General features: G+C 40.0%; 1 long non-coding RNA gene across 1 annotated transcript in view; it reads right to left on the bottom strand.

The window, feature by feature from the left end:
* Positions 1-6,250: 6,250 nt before the first annotated feature.
* LOC142759688 (uncharacterized) overlaps positions 6,251-13,447 on the bottom strand; it is a 28,036-nt gene continuing 20,839 nt past the window's right edge. The window contains exon 3 of the long non-coding RNA XR_012883178.1: positions 6,251-6,449. This is a non-coding gene — a long non-coding RNA (uncharacterized LOC142759688). The remainder of the gene's footprint in view (positions 6,450-13,447) is intronic.

The following is a 13,447-nucleotide window of genomic DNA, read 5'->3' as shown; positions in this document are numbered from 1 at the left end:
TTAAACAGCCAGGAACAAAGCAATCACTGTTTCTGGCTGCTAGTTCCTGGTGTCAGCTGTAAAACACAGACTCCCGCAGTGTGAGCGTGCTCCATACATCACCCCCGCACCCAGACATGCCATTACATCTGGGTGTGCGAAGGAGTTAATTACCCAGATATTAATTGGTGTTATGGTTCGGCTACAACTGCCAAGGAGAGACAATTCCTCAACCTGATGCAGAAAAAATTTATGGGCCAGTTTGTGGAAGACCCGACTAGAGGTGAAGCTCTGTTGGATCTGGTCATTTCTAATAATGCAGAGCTTGTTGGGAATGTCACTGTTCATGAAAACCTCGGTAACAGTGATGACAATATAGTTACATTTTACCTATACTGTAAAAAACAAGCACAGGCTGGGAGGGCAAAAACAATTAATTTTAAGAAGGCCAATTTCCCCAGGATGAGCGCTGCATTTCAGGATATAGACTGGGAAGAACTAATGTCAAATAATGGTACAAATGATAAATGGGAGATCTTAAAATCCACTTTGTATGATTATAGTGCAGAATTTATTTATAAACGACTAGAATTAAACCCCACATGGGTCACACCTTCTGCAAAAAGGGCAATATATGAGAAAAAAGGGTATTTGAAAAATACAAATCTAAGGGTAAAGCTCTAGCCTTTATAAATTACAAAGAGCTTAATAAAATTTTCAAAAAGTAATAAAATCATCAAAAATACAAAATGAAAGACAGATGGCCAAGGATAGTAAAACAAATTCCCAAAAAACCTTCAAATATATAAAGGCAATACAGCCAAGGTCTGAACCCTAAATAGTGGTAATGGGGAGTTTGTCACAGGGGATCGAGAGAAGGCAGAGTTACTAAATGGGTTCTTTAGCTCTGTATATATAACAGAAGAAAGAGCAGCTGATGTAGCTAGTGCCAGTGCTGTTAATACATCAAATAACCAGATGAGTTACACCCTAGAGTTCTTAAAGAACTTAGTTCGGTTATTTCTGTCCCCATCTTCATAATATTCAGATTTTCTCTAGTGACTGGTACAGTGCCAAGGGACTGGCGCACAGCAAATGTGGTGCCTATTTTCAAAAAGGGCTCTATGTCTTCCCCGGGTAATTATAGAGCAGTAAGCTTAACATCCATTGTGGGAAAATGTTTGAGGGGCTATTGAGGGACTATATACAGGAGTATTTGACAATAAATAGTATTATAAGTGACAGCCAGCACGATTTTACTAAGGACAGAAGTTGTCATACCAACCTGATTTGTTTTTATGAAGAGGTGAGCAGAAGCCTAGACAGAGGGGCCGCTGTGGATATAGTGTCTTTGGACTTTGCAAAGGCATTTGACACTGTCCCTCATAGACGTCTAATGGGTAAATTAAGGACTATAGGTTTAGATTGTATAGTTTGTAATAGGATTGAGAATTGGCTCAAGGACCGTATCCAGAGAGTTGTGGTCAATGATTCCTACTCTGAATGGTCACTGGTTATAAGTGGTGTACCCCAGGGATCCGTGCTGGGACCACTATTATTCAACTTATTTATTAATGACATAGAGGATGGGATTAATAGCACTATTTCTATATTTCAAGATGACACCAAGCTATGTAGAATTGTTCAGTCTATGGAAGATGTTTGTGAATTGCAAGTGGATTTAAACAAACTGAGTGTTTGGGCGTCCACTTGGCAAATTAAGTTTAATGTAGATAAATGTAAAAGTTATGCACCTGGGTACGAACAACCTGCATGCATCATATGTCCTAGGGGGAGCTACACTGGGGGAGTCACTTGTTGAGAAGGATCTAGGTGTACTTGTAAATCATAAACTAAATAATAGCATGCGATGTCAATCAGCTGCTTCAAAGGCCAGCAAGATATTGTCGTGTATTAAAAGAGGCATGCACTCACGGGACAGGGATGTAATATTACCACTTTGCAAAGCATTAGTAAGGCCTCATCTAGAATATGCAGTTCAGTTCTGGGCTCCAGTTCATAGAAAGGATGCCCTGGAGTTTCGAAAAATACAAAGAAGAGCAAATAAACTAAAAAGGGGCATAGAGAATCTAAGTTATGAGGAAAGATTAAAAAAATGAAGCCTATTTAGCCTTGAAAAAGAGAGGACTAATAGGGGGACATGATTAACTTATCTAAATATATGAATGGCCCATACAAGATATAGTGAAAAGCTGTTCCATCTACAACCCCCTCAAAAGACAAGGGGGCACTCCCTCGGTCTGGAGAAAAAAAGATTCAAGCAAGAGGCGACAAGACTTCTTTAGGCCCTGTTCACACAGTTTTTTTTTACGCAGAAACTGCGTCAGAAGCCGCGCCAAAAAGCAGCCGAAAATGCCTCCCATTGATTTCAATGGGAGGCGGAGGCGTTTTTTTACCGCGAGCGGAAAAACCGTCTCACGGTAAAATGAAGCGTCATGCCCTATCTTCGGGCGTTTACGCCTCTGACCTCCCATTGACATCAATGGAAGGCAGAGAAAGCGTATTTCGCTGCATTTTTTGCCCGTAGCACTCAATGGGCGCGAGCGCAAAACCCCGTGAAATACGCGGCAAACCGCGTGCAGGCAGGTCAAAATCTGCCTCAAAATCCCAAACGGAATTTTGAGGCAGAATTTTCCTCCTGCAAAAAACTGTGAACAGGGCCTTACTGTGAGAACTGTGAATCTATGGAATAGTCACCGCAGGAGCTGGTCACAGGAGGGACAGTAGATGGCTTTAAAAAAGGCTTAGATAATTTCCTGGAACAAAAAAATATCAGCTCCTATGTGATAGTGTTGAATTTTTCTTTCATCCCTTCCTTTTTTCCTATCCCTTGGTTCAACTTGATGCACATGTGTCTTTTTTCAACCTTACTAAATACTATGTAACTATGTAAAGCCATGTTAAAATCCATTAAATTAGCTTGTTGGATGCTTTCCTGGAAATGACATGTTCTATGGAATACACAGAGAGAAAAAATTTACTTAACCCCTTCCCGAAATTTGACGTATCCATACGCCAAAGTCAGGTAGGGGAAGTATGGAACGGTCTCACGGAGTGAACCCGCTCCATACGATGTTACAGCCGACACTTCAGAGTAACGAAGTAACGATCCCGCTCGTTTAACTCGTTAAATGCTGCGGTCAAAGCGACCACAGCATTTAAATAGTTAGAAAGAGGGAGGGTGACCCCCTCTAACAGCTCATCGCGCCCCCCACAACTCAATCGTGGGGGGCGATGGTTGCTATGGCTTGCCTGGGGGGCCTAATGAAGGCTCCCAGGTCCGCCATCTTTGTGCACCTGCGGCAGGGCTTAATAGTTGCCTGTCAGAATCACGATATACTGCAATACATTAGTATTGCAGTATATCATGCGAGCGATCTAACGATTGCTGGTTGAAGTCCCCTAGGGGGACTAATAAAAAAAGTAAAAATGAGTTAAATAAAGTTTTTTGTTTGTGTAAAAAAAAAAATTTAAATTAAAAGTCAAAAAAACCCCCCTTCTCCCATTTTCCCCCTAGAGCATAGTAAAAAAATAAAAAAATAAATAAATATTGGTATCGCCGCATGCGTAAAAGTCTGAACTATTACAATATATCATTATTTAACCAGCACGGTGAACGCCGTAATATAAAAAAAATTGTAAACGTCAGAATCTCTACTTTTTGGTCACCTAATCTCCCACAAAAAATGAAATAAAAAGTGATCAAACTATCGCATGTACACCAAAATGGTATTATTAAAAACTACAGCTTATCCTGCAAAAAAATAAGCCCTCATATCACTTAATAAACTGAAAAATAAAAAAGTTATGGCTCTCGGAATTTGGCGACACAAAATAAATTTTACTAAAATATAGAAAAAACAATATATATTTGGTATCGCCGTAATCGTATTGACCCACAGAATAAAGTTAACATGTTGTTTTAATTGCACAGTGAATTCCGTAAAAACGGCGTGCAAAAAACAATGGATGGCTCGCTGTTTTTTTCATTTTCTACCCCACAAAAATTTTTTTTCTGGTTTCCTAGTACATTATATGGCAAAATAAATGGTGCTACGAAAAACTACAACTCGTCGCTCAAAAATCAAGGCCTCATAGGACTATATCGACGGAAAAATAAGGACGTTATGGCTTTTGGAAGGTGGGGAGGAAAAAACTAAAATGAAAACCTGAAAAATGGCAGCGGCGGGAAGGGGTTAAAGTTGGTGAAAGCAGCAAAAAAGGTTTTAAAGATATATTACAAAGAGGTTAGATTTTACATATGATCAACTATAGATTAACTATATAGTCAATGAGTTAAGATTATTTTAACTTGATCCACTCAAAAAAGATTCACAACCATAGTAATATTTACAGAGTTGCTTAATGAAAATCCCTATAAAAAAAGACAATTGTCTTAATTTTGAAGGAAAAAATTATTCCTGACTCCAATTACATTTCTGGATCTCAGCAATTTAATACAGATAGTCTCTAATATTATATATTTCCTGAAAGACATCCAGACTCCATTTTTAATGTATTCAATGAATTAAACAGTACAACATCCTCTGTCACGACAGTCTCACTGCTCTTACAGTAGTGAATGCCCTTTACCATGGCTTCAGGCCTAGGTACTGTATGAAACGATCATTATGCAGATCTCTGAATTGGCTTTTGATATATTTGTCAATTAGATGTCTTGTCATCCTGCACTGAAATTATTATACACATGTACATATATAACATACAAACAGACAGACAATTAGACAGATAGCCAGACACGTATGGAAACAACAAAATATAATCTACTGAATTGTTTCCTCTCTCTTTTTTTTTTTTTACTCAGTTCCAAAGTGATTTACGTATGAGAATATCCAGAGAATGGTCTGGCTACATGAATTAAATCTGTGATTCTTAATGATTAAATCATGAAATTGAAAGCAAGCAGGAGGATAAAAGGAATTTATTCAGCAATGGAAACTGCAGAAGACAGGATGAACATGGCAAAAGAGATGTCAAATTAAAATTCAGGTAAAATAAAATTATTGGTTATATGTGTTAGGTTGGACGAAAACCAGCACTCAGTAGTGATTGATGAGACATAAAAAGAGTTCTATCTGGGAAGCAATCTTACACTAGAGATTTGTATTATTACCCAAACCGTACATCTGTATTCTGCTGTATTGGAAATGCATTCTTTCTCAGTAGGTAACATTACTTGCCAAAAACATTTACAACTCTTGAACTAAGAAAGTTATTCAAGGAATATTGTGCCTGTGCAATGACAGTTTAAAATTTAACTTGTACCCTGGAGAATTTTACATCTGTGGTTACAACGACAGTTTTTATATTGTAATATAATATGCATTTTCTATTGCTTATGCTAAATTTGTTTAATAAAACTCTTTTTTTAACCACTTACCAGACTGTCTCATGCAGTAATACCACACTAACTTGCTTCAATAACTGTTAAGGCCTCCTGCTACATCACCACCTACTGTCATAAACTAGTTCAAAACCATACATATACATATTTTTAACTGATTTCCATCAGTTAAAGTGTTAATATAAAAAAGAAAGCATCTGAAGCGTGTGTAGATAGAGGCCCAAACTCAGGCAACTTCCCAGGAACCACAGCATTAGCAAATTTAAGACTCTTGGCAGGTAGTTCACAGACTGGAGGCACAACAGGTTTCTCTAGTACTGGTCAGCATGTGTGCAACTATGCATGGGTATTTTATGGCCGTAACTCTATGTAGGTTGGAAACCCTGCTGAGGGCTGTCCCATGCATCTGTAATGTCCCGCCCCCCCCCCCCACACCAAAAATAAAGGTGTGTGTTTGCATCAAGTGAGCAAAAAAATAATGAAAGCATGCATACATTTTGAAGATGAACTGGAGTTAAACGATCAACTTGAGGCTACATATCTACTACTGAAAAAGGTGTTCCATATCAGTAAGTCTATTCAAAAATTTATTCCATAGTAAACTATATTAAAATTGAAATAAAATTGCATGTTAAATACTTCTTTATTAAAGAAGTAATTCTTGAATTCTTTTTAATTTGCTTCTATGGAAAACTGTGTTTTTAATGCTGGTCTTTTTCCCATTAAATTCACAGCAAGACCATAAAAAAGCACGGCTAAAAAGCATGATGTCGTTCTAAATAAAATTAGACATGACCTAAAAGCCACACAGATTCAAACACAATAAGTCAACGGTACATCCTAAAATTATTTTGTGTATATTTAATTGAAATGTAGCTGGCACGTTGATCTGCTGATCATCATTGGTCCGGCTTTTAAAACCCTGTCAATCAGCTGGAATTTCGGGGGGAAGTTGCGGCCATTCATCCATTTCCACTGCAGCTTCTTCCTTGACAAGGTCTGCAGACACTTAGACTCCCATGTGAGGTTTTGACAATACTAGTATTGTTAACATTCACATCAATTGTAGAGCTGTTACAATAAACTTGTAAATAGATAAAAATGAAAATAGGTACACATGCAAAAATATCACAATACAGTGTAAGAAATATGTAACATTACATTTCAATCACATTATTCCTATCAATGGGTCCTCAGGGATACAAAGCGGCTAACATTATCAGGGTTTGCTTGTTGGATCCTGTGTACTTCCCATCTTAGAAGTTTGTTCCACCTTTTGAGACATCGTTCATGTACCCTCCTGGCATGTGGTATAAAAAGTGGCGCACTAATATTTTTGTATTTATAATATGCCGCAAGTACACTTCACACAATGGTCTGAATGGCTTGTTATAAAACCTCAGACCAATATTACAGAGAAGCCAAAATAAAAAGTTTCTTCAATCATCAAGAACTTGCGGAATGGACAAGAACCATATTTATAATTTCCCTGAGGAAAAAAACCTATCTAGCCCTATTAATTGGAGATTATTAAGGCACTAACAACCACCTCATCCCTAAGATATCTGCAAAGTCAAAATGACATGATTGGCTTCCTTCAAGCTATCTTTTGTAGATAAGGATCTGGTTTAATTATGTGCCAAATTCAGAGAACCACTTCGGAGTTGCTTTAGCTATAATATTGTGTTTAACTCTATTTACAAGAACCTACTGTATAATTGTGACAAATTACCAACCTTCTATAATAAAGATTTGAATTAGATATTTCCTTATATAATTATAAAAAAAGTTCAAAATTCCATGTGATGCACTTAGGAGTGTCATCATATTTATGCAAAAAGTCCATAAACCATGTTATTCATCCATACTTCACAGCGGAAAGACCGGAATAACCAATGCTTATAAGCAAAGTGGAATAACAATGGGTATAGAACTACTCCAGACAACTAGAAATGTTTACTTCATACATTGTGGCACCATGCAGTCTTGTTGGAGACGGAGTTGAGCTTCAACACAGGAGAAGTTTGGCAGCAGGCAGAGACAATGAATGACTGATAATATTATAGAACTGGCCCAAGCTAACCTGGCATGTTGAGTCTAAGGAATCCCGATCCTTTAACCCCCGCAAGGAGGTATGGAGTTTCCAAGGTCGCGGTCTCATATCCGGGTTGGTAAAAAGCAGTAAATATGAGTTTAAAGCAGGAAAGGTCAGGTTAATGCCAGAAGCTTGTACATAGAAATGTTAGATCAAGGGATTCAAGACAAAATCCCTGACAGAGGGAAGCAAAGGGAATAACATAAATTTTTTTAGGAAACACCCCATCATGACTGATAATCAAGCATTGCCAAACTGGAACAATTCCCCTTTTAAGGTTCAGGATAAGAGATGTGACGCGCCTCACTGGATGCCGATTCTGCCACTGGGTCCGTGCAGCACAAGCAAAGGAGAGCCGTGGCGTTCCATTGTCCTGCTAGCGCCACGCATGTCGACTTCGAACAGGCTGATATGCCGAACAGAAAGAACTCCGCTGGCTAGTGGTTTTCAACTAATGGCAACCGTAAGAAAAGTGTTTCTCTAGGATGTCCTGTCTTCTTTTTGAGTCTTCAGTTTTTTCAGGGGCATGGTGATAATTCCTGTAATTGTATCTAACCACCTTGTTGATGGTTGTCCTCTTCCACTTTTCCCTCTAACTATTCCAAGCATAATTGTCTTTTCTAGTGAAGTTGGTCTTCTCACGATATGTACAAAATAAGGCATCTTCAGTCTAGACATTGGTCTTTGAAAGGGAATCTGTCAGCAGTTTTGCGGCCTTAAAACTGCTGACAGCGGTATGTAGGGTGTGTGGGGAGGGCATTGTAACGATATATTTTGTCTTGGTTATGCAAGTTTTCTAATGTTGAATCATTGATATTTACATAGTATAAATAATGCCCATGAGTTAAGCTATGTTATAGTGATTTTGTAAACAATTTATTACAAATAACTATTAATGATAATGTAATGTCATTTTTCTTAACCAAAACTCTATCATGCCCATCATTTGCATGCTAGAGTAATAGGGGTATTTACAGTGGCAGATTAAAAGGAACCTGTGACCAACATTTCACCTATTAAACCAGCAATACCTGGTTGTAGTGGGTGAAAAATCATTTCTATATAACTTATAATTGTCTTCTTAGTTGGCTCTGTAGCTTTAGTATTCAGTTTTTTATTGTTCCCACACCGAATGCTAATGAGCATAAAATAGTCATATCTTCGTTTGAAAAGAGTCATATCTTCATTTGAAAAGAGTCATATCTTCATTCCTCAAGTCTTTCTGAGTTAATCCCGCATCTTTACGTTTGATTGGCAGCTCCACGCCTTCCCTCAGCACACAAAATTCTGCGCTTGTGCATTGATGTCCTCTTCTGTTTTGATAGCAGTGGCCAGTGAGGGATAGGTAAAGCTCAATAGGTGAAATGCTGGTGACAGGTTCCCTTTAAGTAGACCATAGGTCCTGGGCTGTTACCCAAACTTGGACCCCCCTTATCCAGCACCACCCTGCCGAGCCGTGTCTATCGTTAACACTACCTATTTGTACAAACATTAACAAAAGGGTGTTACGATTCCCCTTGTCAAAGAGCTGTGTCCCTACATACTGACAGCCTCCAACCATCGCTGACAGTTTCACACTGTGCAGAGTCACATCCTCCTGACAAGGGGAATGGTAACACCCATTTGTCTATTAGTCCTGGACTACACAACGACTATTTGTGAAATGCATATAATAAACATGTCTGGAGAGGTGACAGATTCTTTATAAATCCAGTGACTCATAGGTGACGTCTTCTCACATTCTAGTAGTTTTTCTTCCTCTTTTCTTCTCCATACATTTTTGCAGAATTTGCCACTCAGATGTCTTTGGCTCCTCACTTTTCCAACAGTTCCACACCTATAAACGAAAGATAAAATTCCCATGGTGCCACACAATTTGCCCCTAAATATAATAGCACCATACACTGTGCCTCTGAATATAATAGTACCATACACTGCGCCCCTGAATATAATTGTGTCAAACACTGTAAAGTAAAGCACCACACACACAGTGCCCCCTATATATAGAGCCATTCACAATGCCCATGTAGATAGCGCCACACCCCTGTAGATAGTGCCACACAACTCCCTGTAGATAGCGCCACACAGCCCCCTCTAGATAGTGCCACACACTCCCCTCTGTAGATAGAGCCACATCCCCCCTAGATAGTTCCACACACACCCACTGTAGATAGCGCGACACACACCCCTGTAGACAGTGCCATACACAGCTCCCTGTAGATAGCGCCACACGATCACTGCAGATTCTGTCACACAGCCCCCCTTGTAGAAAGCGCCACACACAGCCCCCTGTAGATAGCGCCACACAGCCCACTGTAGGGAGCGCCACACAGCCCCCCTGTAGATAGCGCTACAGAGCCACCTGTTGAAAGTGCCACACACCGCTCCCTGTAGATAGCTCCACACACCCCCTGTTGATAGCGCCACATGCCCCCTGTAGATACTGCCACACAGCCCCTTGTAGATAGCACCTCACACAGCCCCCCTTGTAAAAAGCGCCACATACAGCCGCCTGTAGATAGCGCCACACACCCTACCTGTAGAAAGTGTGATGAAGAGATGAGTAAAAGGTGCAGTATCATATGCGGTAACGGTGCAAGGCTTGGAAGAAAAAGAACGGGTTCTCTATGGTATTTTGCAAAGGTACTTTTTATTATAACGTCAACGCGTTTCTGGACCGAATTGGTCCCTTTGTCAGGTCTGTAACATGTTCCCTCAACATTTTTTTCACAATTGTGCGTACTGGTAGAAATTGTCACTTCACCCCTGTAGATAGCATCACACACAGCCCTTTAGATAGTGCCACTTGCTTCCCCCCTATAGATAACGCCATACAGCCCCCCTGTAGTACCACACAGCCTCCCATGTAAATAGAGCCACACAGCCCCCTCTGTAGATAGTGGCCCACACCCCCTGTAAATAGTGCCACACACACCCCTGTAGATAACGTCACACAGCCCACCTGTAGATAGCACCACACAATCCCTGTAGATAGCACCACCTTCCTGTAAAAAGTGCCAATCACCTTGTAGATAGTGGCATACAGCTCCCTGTAAATAGCGCCACATTTACCTGTCCCCGTTCCAGCGCCAACCTCTTCTTCAACGATGCAGTGATGTCAATTGTATACAACGGAGTCCAGGGCTTACACAAAGCAGTTTTGTTGCATTTTTTTTCTGCATTTCGTGGCAAAAACATAACAAAACTGCGATGTGGTTTTATTCAATGGGCGGCGGGGAGACCTGGGCAACGGGCGGCCACCCTAAACGGAATCATGGGGATCTGCCTCAGGGTATTTGGTAAAGCAAAGAGATCAGCAAGAACTTCTGATCTAGACACATGTTCCCTCTCCCCTGATTCACTGGCCCATTGGAATAAAAAAAATAATACTTTTCAGGTGTTTATAAAGTGGATTAAGAGAGAAATATTTAGAGCAATTGATTTTTCATCATTAAAGATGAGACTCAATACATGTTTATTTTTATTTGATAAGGAAAGGAGTCCTATGATCTTAAAAAAATATATATTATTTATTCTGTACTGGTCAGCAAGTATTACATTTTCTCTTTTCTTTGAGGTTTCTATTTTTGGATATTACTCAACTACTTGGATTCTTACTAACTTAGATCAATATAATGGATATGAAAAATAAATCACATAGGAACAATATGTGACCAGAAATAATGTATTCAGACAAGTTAAAGAGGCTCTGTCACCAGATGATCAAATCCCTATCTCCTATTGCATGTGATCGGCGCTGCAATGTAGATAACAGTAAAGTTTTTTAGTTTTTTTTTAAAAACGATCATTTTTGGCCAAGTTATGAGCAATTTTATATTTATGCAAATGAGCCTTTCTAATGGACAACTGGGCGTGTTTACTCTTATTTCCAAGTGGGCGTGTATTGTGTTTGTAACATCTGGGCGTGTTTACTTGTTTTACTAGCTGGGCTAGTTGTGAATAGAATGAATAGTTGTTACTAGCTGTGAATAGAAGTGTATGATGCTGACGAATCAGCATCATTCACTTCTCATCGTTACCACCCAGCTTCTGACAGTGCACAGACACACAGCGTAATCTCACGAGATCACGCTGTGACGTGACTTCCTCCCACAGGAACTTCATCGCGTCATCGAACTTCATCATAGTAATGTAGTATTATTATAGTAATGTAGTATTGTTGTAGTAATGTAGTGTTATTATAGTAATGTAGTATTATTGTTATATTAATTTAGTTTTACTATAGTAATGTAGTGTTATTTAGTAATGTAGTATTATTATAGTAATGTAGTATTGCTGTAGTAATGTAGTGTTATTATAGTAATGTAGTAATGTTATAGTAATGTAGTATTTTTATAGTAATGTAGTATTATTATAGTAATGTAGTATTGTTATAGTAGTTCAAATAACTAATTGATTGACACTAATTTTGTATTGTATCAAATTTGAATATAATGCAGCCCGTCAACTTAAATTTTTTTCTATGTGCCCATTTACCCGGCCGAGTTTGAGACCCCTGTTCTAAACAGAATTTATTTCTGTACATTTTGGTGTGAGAACTTTTATGGCCCAAGAAAAAACATTAAGGGTATGTGCACACGACCAATTTTCAGGCGTAATGGAGGCGTTTTACGCCTTGAATTACGGCTGAAAAGACGGCTCCAATACATCGGCAAACATCTGCCCATTGCTTGCAATGGGTCTTATAATGTTCTGTGCAGACAAGCTGTCTTTTTATGAGTCGCTGTCAAAAGACGGCGCGTAAAATTACGGCCGTGTCAAAGAAGTGCAGGACACTTTTGGGGCGTAATTGGAGCCGTTTTTCATTGACTCCAATGAAGAAAACCTCCAATTACATCCGTAAAAGATGACATGAAAAACGCGTGCACTTGTAAAAACATCTGAAATTCAGGAGCTGTATTCTCCTGAAAACAGCTCCGTAATTTCAGACGTACTTGGCGTTGTCGTGTGCACATACCCTTAAGGGTTTGTGCCAAGATTAAATGTTATCCCCTAACCACAGGATAGGTGATAACATGCTGATCGTGGGGGTCCAAACGCTGGAACCCCCACCGATAACATGGGTCCGATCCTCCGAATGGAGCGGTGCCCTGCGGCTCCAATAATTCTCTATGGCACTGCCGGAGATAGCCGGGCGCTGTACTCAGCTGTCTCTGGCAGTCCCATAGACAGTGAATGGGGCAGCAGTGCACATGCTCGAACGCCGCTACATTCAGAGGACAGGTCCCACATAGCCATATCTCCATGCGGCCGAAGACCTGCTCAACTGATGTGGTCAATGGTTGCACGATTTTTCCGGATTTTACTGGCAAAAAAATTCTGCTATTGACCAGAGCAAGCGAGCAGAACTTCGGCCGCATGTAGACGGCGCTATATGGGACGTGCTCTAAGATCGCGTTCCCACGTAGCGTAAACGCTGCGTAATTTCTGCAACCGAATTGTGCGCAGAAATTCTGCAGCATTTACAGTAGCAGCAAAGCAGATGAGATTTAGAAAATTTCATGCCCATGCTGTGGGAAAAAAACGCAGCATAAACGTTAATAAATTGTCAATTTGTGCTGCATTGTCAGGATGCAAAACCCGCAAGAGAAAGCCAAGTGTTGCGTCTTTTGAGGGGTAATCGCATCGATTACGTCGCAAAAAAGGAACTCCAGGAAAAATACAAAACACACTTACCCAGAACGCTCTTTTTCTTCCTGCAGTCTGGCGTCCTAGGATGACATTTCATCCCATGTGACCGCTGCAGCCAATTACAGGGTGCAGCGTCGCATGGACTGCGACATCATCGTTGGAGGCTGGAGCGTATGTCAAAGGAGGGAGAAGGTAAGTATGAGGGTTTTCTTTACGCAGCGTAAATTCCGTTTAGAGAAACGCACCACTGTGTGGGGGCAGTTTTTCTAGCGGAATATAAAGTGGATTCCAGGTCGCATACGCTGCACAGTTTTTACACAGCGTATCTGACCTGC

The sequence above is a fragment of the Rhinoderma darwinii genome, chromosome 4 (genome assembly GCF_050947455.1).
Source record: "Rhinoderma darwinii isolate aRhiDar2 chromosome 4, aRhiDar2.hap1, whole genome shotgun sequence".
NCBI lineage: Eukaryota > Metazoa > Chordata > Amphibia > Anura > Rhinodermatidae > Rhinoderma > Rhinoderma darwinii.
Note: the sequence above shows the minus strand (reverse complement) of the source record. Positions and strands in the feature narration are given on the sequence as shown.